The sequence below is a fragment of the Notamacropus eugenii genome, chromosome 1, assembly GCF_028372415.1.
Source record: "Notamacropus eugenii isolate mMacEug1 chromosome 1, mMacEug1.pri_v2, whole genome shotgun sequence".
NCBI classification, from domain to species: Eukaryota; Metazoa; Chordata; class Mammalia; order Diprotodontia; family Macropodidae; genus Notamacropus; species Notamacropus eugenii.
Window position 1 is genome coordinate 114,686,071 of NC_092872.1, and position 6,342 is coordinate 114,692,412.

A 6,342-nucleotide genomic window follows, 5' to 3' on the forward strand; every position below is an offset into this window, starting at 1 on the left:
ACTTCAGGGAAAAAAAGGAACATTTAATGAAATAGAGCATTCTTGATGAAAATATCAGAGGTTAATAGGCAATTTGACTTTCAAATACAAGAATGAAGACAAGCATGAAAAGGTAAACAGCAAAGAGTATTTATAAGGGACTTTCTAAGGTTGAAGGGTTTACATTCCTACATGGAAAGATGATATTTGTAGCCCTTGAGAGATTTCTCAGGCTTTGGGTTGTTGGAGAGATTTTATATCTATCTATCTATCTCTCTATCTATCTATCTATCTATCTAGATATAGAGATAGAGACAAAGGACAATGGATAAGTTGAATACAAAGGGATGATATCTAATAAAAATAAAATGAAAGGTTGAGAAAGAAATGTATTGGGAGGTGATAGGGAGAGATAGAATGAGGTAAATTTTTTCTCACATAAAAGAGGCAAGAAAAAGGTTTTTCTTTTCAATGGAGGGGAAGAGGAGGGAGGTGAGAGGGAAAGAGTAAACCTTACTTTCATTGGATTTGGCTTACAGAGGAATAACATGCACATTCAATTAAATCTTATCCTACACAAAAATGGAGGGAAGGGGAAAAGCAGAAGAGGATGAGTAATTGATAGAAGGAAGGGTAAATAACAGGAGAAGGTAATAAGGAGTAAACACTTCTCAGTAGGGACAGGGTCAAAAGAAAGAATAGAGTAGAACAGGATAAATGGGGAACAGGACAGGATAGAGAGAAATACAGTTTGTCTTTCACAACATGACTATTATAGAAGTGTTTTACATCACTACACATGTGTAATCTGTACTGACTTGTTTGCTTTCCCAGTAGGGGTTGGTGGATAGGGTAGAAGGGATAAAAGTTCAACGTCAAAGTTTTAAAAACAAATTTTAAAAATTGATTTTACATGCAACTTGGAAATAAGACATGCAGGCAATGGGGTATAAAAATCTATTTTGCCCTATATGAAAATAGAAAGATAGGAAATAAGACAAGGGATGGGATGATAGGAGGGAGGGCAGATTGGGTGGAGAGGTGATCAGAAAGCATGCTGTTTCTGTCTTGGTCTATGGGGAGGGGAGAGATGGGGAGCAATTTTGGAACTCAAAACCTTGTGGAAGTGAATGTTGAAATCTAAGAGATAGATAGATAGATAGATAGATAGATAGATAGATAGATAGATAGATAGATAGATAGATAGATAGATAGGCAGGCAGGCAGGCAGGCAGGCAGACAGACAGACAGACAGACAGACAGACAGACAGACAGACAGACAGACAGACAGACAGACAGATAGATAGATAGATAGATAGATAGATAGATAGATAGATAGATAGATAGACGACAGATAAGAAAAAAGAAAAGAAAGGACATATGTTAGAGATTTTATAGAGCAAGAATTTACAGGGAAAGGAAGATTCCAGGGACAGAGTCCAAGAAGAATACAGAGTCATTAAATGTCTGTACAGAGAGAAATGGTTAGCTGGAACTCTGGTAGGGGAGTGAAAGTGGTGACCAAAAGATTTGGGGGTGCCAATACAAAAAATAGAATCTGATGTAGGGGGAACTGAAACATATGCCCCATCTTTACACTTGGAGATGAATTATTGATGTGCAATTACCAAGGGAACACTAAAGAACTAAAAAAAACTAAAGAATTGTAAAGAAAATTACAATTGGAATACAAAGGTAAATTAAAGTATTGAAAACCCCTCAGCAATGCTTTAAGGTCAGTCAATCTCAATTGAGTAATATCGGAATATGTATCTCTGAGTTGGACCACAAGACCTCTTTGGTCCCTCACTAGTATGAGACTTTGATTTTGTTTATGGTTTATGACCTGAGATTGCTCTGCATAGCTGACTCTTCCATTTGTCCAATTTTCCCAGTTAGGTTTTGTGTTTCCTTTTCCATTTGACCAACTGTTCCTTATAAGGAGGTATTTTCTCCAGTTAATTTTTGTACTTCCCTTTCCATTTGTTCAATTTTCCTTTTCAAAGAGATGTTCTCATCAGTGAATTCTTTTTTTTTTATAATTTTAAAATCATTGGCCAGTTTTTCTTCTATTTCCTTCTTCAGCTGTTGCAGGAGAGCTGTTTGTGCATGCAAACAGTTCATAGACCCTTCTGAAGTTTCAGATGGAAGTACAGTCTTAGTACTGACCTCGTTGTTATTTGTGGTTTGGTCCTTATCCCCATAGAAAGATTCTATGGGTTTTTTCGCCCTTCTTTTGCTTTTTCTTATTCATGATGGTAATTGTGTGTTGTGGCTTCTGATTCTTTCAGTTAGAAGCTGCAGAACTTGGTGTTGAGCTGACGTGTGAAAAAGCCAAGAGCAGGTTTTTGTTTTGTGTTTTCCTGATTAGCCCTGGGATTAGCTTGCTAAGTGTGGGGGAGGAGTGGTCTGGTCATGGGAGATCTCCTCAGCTGAACTGAGGCAAAGGAAAGCTCAGGGGATGGTGATCCCAGCTGCCCATATCCCCAGAAGTGCTTAGGCATGCCTACATGCTAGTCCCACTCCTCCTGGGGCTCCTCTCCTGGTGCTGAGGCTTGCCTGGGCCTTAGTTCGAGTTTTCTCCACCCTGGGTCTTCTGTCCTTCTGGTTTGCCTCCGCCACAGTATGGGGAATCCCCTTTAGCTATTTTCCTAGCCTCAGGTGTTATGAGACTATTTGCCCCCTCTGCTGTTCCCGCTGATCCAGGATTTTTCTAGGGAAATATTTTATGATTCTTTCACAGTCATCAAGCGGGGGAGGAGAGAGCATTTACTAATCATTCTGCCATCCTGGCTCCTGGAAGTTCAAGTTGGTGACTTACTAATGTTTAATCTGCGGGCTGAAAGTCTCAGGAGCTACTGTGCTGATATCTGGCACTCAGTGGTCGCCACTCCTTCAGCTCTACTGAAGTGGTCCCCCACTCTTGTGTGCTTCTCCACTGGTTCTGCCTGCTGCTCTCTGGTTTACTAGGTCTTTTCTGCTTGGCTGAGCTGCATGTGTTGTGCTGTGCATTGTGGGCTCACCCCGGAGGAACAGATCCTTCCTGTGGAACTTCCAGTCTGTCCTGGGCTCCAAATCCTCCATAGTCTGTCTCCCACTGGATTCCTCACTTCCAAAATTTGGTCAGATTTTCCTTTCAGAGGTATCTGAAGAAGTTTGTCCAAGAGCTTAGGTGAGTCATTGTTCTCATTCCGCAATCTTGGCTCCGCCTCCCTGTTTTGCATAGCTGACTCTTTGTGTGCTTTCCTGTAGTGGAAATTCTGAGTGAGAAATACAGTAGATGAGGCAAAAAGAAAAAGAGCATACAGTCCTTTTCTTCGCATAGAGGCTGAATTGAGTAGTAATAGATATTTAAACTTGGAGTAAGTATGACCCAAGTTTGAATCCTGTCTAAAACACTAACTGTCTTACCCTAAGCAAATCAGTTAACCTCTCTGGGCCTCAGTTTCCTCATTAAGGAAATATTGAACTCAATGACGTCTAAGTATCCTGGGAGCTCTACATCTCTGAGCTTGTGAGAATAACCCCCAGGTCATCATTGCTAGGCAAATGGAAAAGATAGATTTCTATCTTTTACATTTATTGGGCCATGGGATCAGGAAAAAAATCTTTTCTGGGATTATTTTTCACAGTATTTCATTAATCTTTGTTATCCTAGCTAGCAGAAACCTTAGTTTAGAAGACAAATGGTCATAAACCTTAAGGAAGCTTTGAAGACCATAGTTCACTCCTTGGGAAGACAGGGCTGAGGGTTCAGAAAAGACCCCATTCCATCACCCCACTCTGAAGATTCTTCATTGTTAATATAAAAAGATAGAGGTTGTGAATCTTGTATCTAAATCAAAAACAAACAAACAAAGAATCCCTGTGACTGAAAAAGTGCCCTTTATGAATCATAAGATGAATTTCCTCATCCCTAGCAATACTACCCGATTCAGTTCTAGGGAAAAGACCGTAGGTATTTATATTCCATTCAGGATTTCTTACAAAGGAATGAGGAGCTAATGCAGAGTTTCGTTGCTATTAGTCATTCCTAGATGAGGAAACTCCTTCTACCAATGTGTTCTACCTTATTTGCAACTTTTAGACTTACGGAATGATCTAGAGCATGGAAAGAATAAATGATAAATGATTGACCAGGGTAACACATCATTTTGAGGCAGTACATAAACTTGGGTCTTTCAGGATGCCAGAGATATCACCTAAAGCCAGGATTCTGTAATCACTATGCTTTGCTGACTCTCAACTGATCAAGACCCTTGGATCCCTGCAGTGTCTGCTTCTTCCTCCCCACATTGATGCCCAAGGGACTTCCGGTAAAGTGACAACTCTGAATCTTGTATCCCTGTCACTACTTCATGCCCTATTCACTTCACTGGGTTGATTTTGTTCTCTAGAAACCAGGAGCCTGTAAAGGGCTTCATTGGGATGGGCTCAAGCATAACAAGTACAGATGAACAAGTTCAAATGTGCACAAAGTCATTTGTAATTGATAGTAATTCTCTTTCTCTCTCTCTCTCTCTCTCTCTCTCTCTCTCTCTCTCTCTCTCTCTTCCTTTCTCTCTCTCTCCCTATCTCTAATTCTCTGTCTTTGTCTCTTCTTTCTCAGTCTCTCTGCCCTAAATTAATCATTTCGATGGCATTATGATTTTTCTGCTGATCCTTTGTTTCCATTACTAATTACTGAAGGAAATTCTTCCATTGCCACTTCTATGAGTCAATCTTTCATAAACTTCATTTCTCCTTTTCAGTTTGGAGAATATTCTTGAAATACTGTTAGGTCATTTATCCACTATTCTGCAGCAAATTGGGAGTTCAACATAAGTAGGATTCTTATGGGACTATCATGCTTACTGCAGGAGATGAGCAAAGAGACATTTTTCTTTCACTGAATTGGCGATGTGCAACAGAACACTGTCCTCTCAGAAGTACTACACTTCAGGATCCCCTAGCTCCAGTAGCCCATGATGTATGATTTCTGTGCCCATCCTGCAAAATCTCTTCTCTCACAAGCTCCAACGTCCTTCAGATGGTGAACATTTCCCTTTAAGTTTTCTCCTGATCCAATGCTCTGGAGCTATCCAGCAGGTACCACCAACTAGCAGTGGATTATGAAGAGTATGTGTTGCCCTCTCTCATGAATGAAGTGCTTAAGAATGATGTAGCCAAGTTTAAGAACTCACAGCTTATAACACAGTAAGCCTAGGAGTCCTTGTTGATATGGTGGAAGCTGATAGAATGGGCCAAAAATTTTAGCTTCATTCTGGACTATGTGGCCATCACAGAGCTGGGATTTAATAAAGAGTATACAGTCAGAGTGGAAAGCAAGCAAGTGGCCTTGCAAGAGGCCCAGAGGGTTCAGTTTCTGGGAAAAAGGCAAAACAGGAGCAATGACAGAAGATCCTATAAGGTGAGGGTAAAATTGAGGCTGCCAAGATGCTTGGGGAAGCTCTGAGCAAGAACCCTGGCTACATCAAACTTTGTAAGATTCCAGCTTCCCAAAATATCTCTTTCTCATCACATCTCAGAACTAAATATATCTCACTGTTGAAAACCTTGTGCTGAACTTGCAGGATGAAATGTTTACAAAGGAAGTGACAGCCTCATCAGGGTCAGAAAATAGAGGCTTCCTACTGATTTTTAAAGTAGGTAAAGATCTTTCTTGTTTGTCTCATATAAATCTCACCAAAAGACTAAGAAGGTGTTGTTATTTCCAATTTCAAGATGAAAATTCAGAAACTTTGCATGGATAAGTTACGGATTCATAGATAGTAAGTTTCAGAAACAGATTCTGACTCATGTGCTTATGACTTCAGAGTTACTTCTTTAAGTGAGTAAAATAGAACTAAAGAATTTCGAGATTCACTCTGGTTTTATTGAAATCAGATTTGGTTTTGGGTATTCAGTCAACCCAACAATGTGTTTGCTTTCCTTGTCACACTGATAATTGAATCAATTTTAGTAATTCCACTAAATAATTTAGAAATTTTTTTTCAAGAACTCTGTGCCTTTCAGTACTTCTTTCATATTTCCTGCATTCGATTTGGGGAATTTCTGAAAAGGTAAAGTTAAGTTAATGTTTGGTATGTGATATTAAGTGTCAGCCTTGCCAAAATAACCAATCAGAAGTACATATAAGAGCAAAAATATAGTGTAGTGCTTGGAACATAGTATGTATTAAATAAATTCTTGTTGATTATGTTTATGGGAACATACATTTAAGGAATACATTGTTTCTTTTCATTCAGTGTAATGTAATTAAATATTTCTTAAATACCTCCTATCTGCAATGTACTGAGAAAGACTCTGGGGATAGTAAAAAAATGTAATATAGTATCTGGCCTCAAAAAGTATATAATCTCC

At 39.2% G+C, this 6,342-nt stretch overlaps 1 pseudogene; it reads left to right on the forward strand.

Moving 5' to 3' along the window:
• The first annotated feature begins 4,841 nt into the window (after positions 1 to 4,841).
• On the forward strand, positions 4,842 to 5,602 carry LOC140506048 (prohibitin-2 pseudogene; annotated as a pseudogene).
• Positions 5,603 to 6,342: the final 740 nt, after the last annotated feature.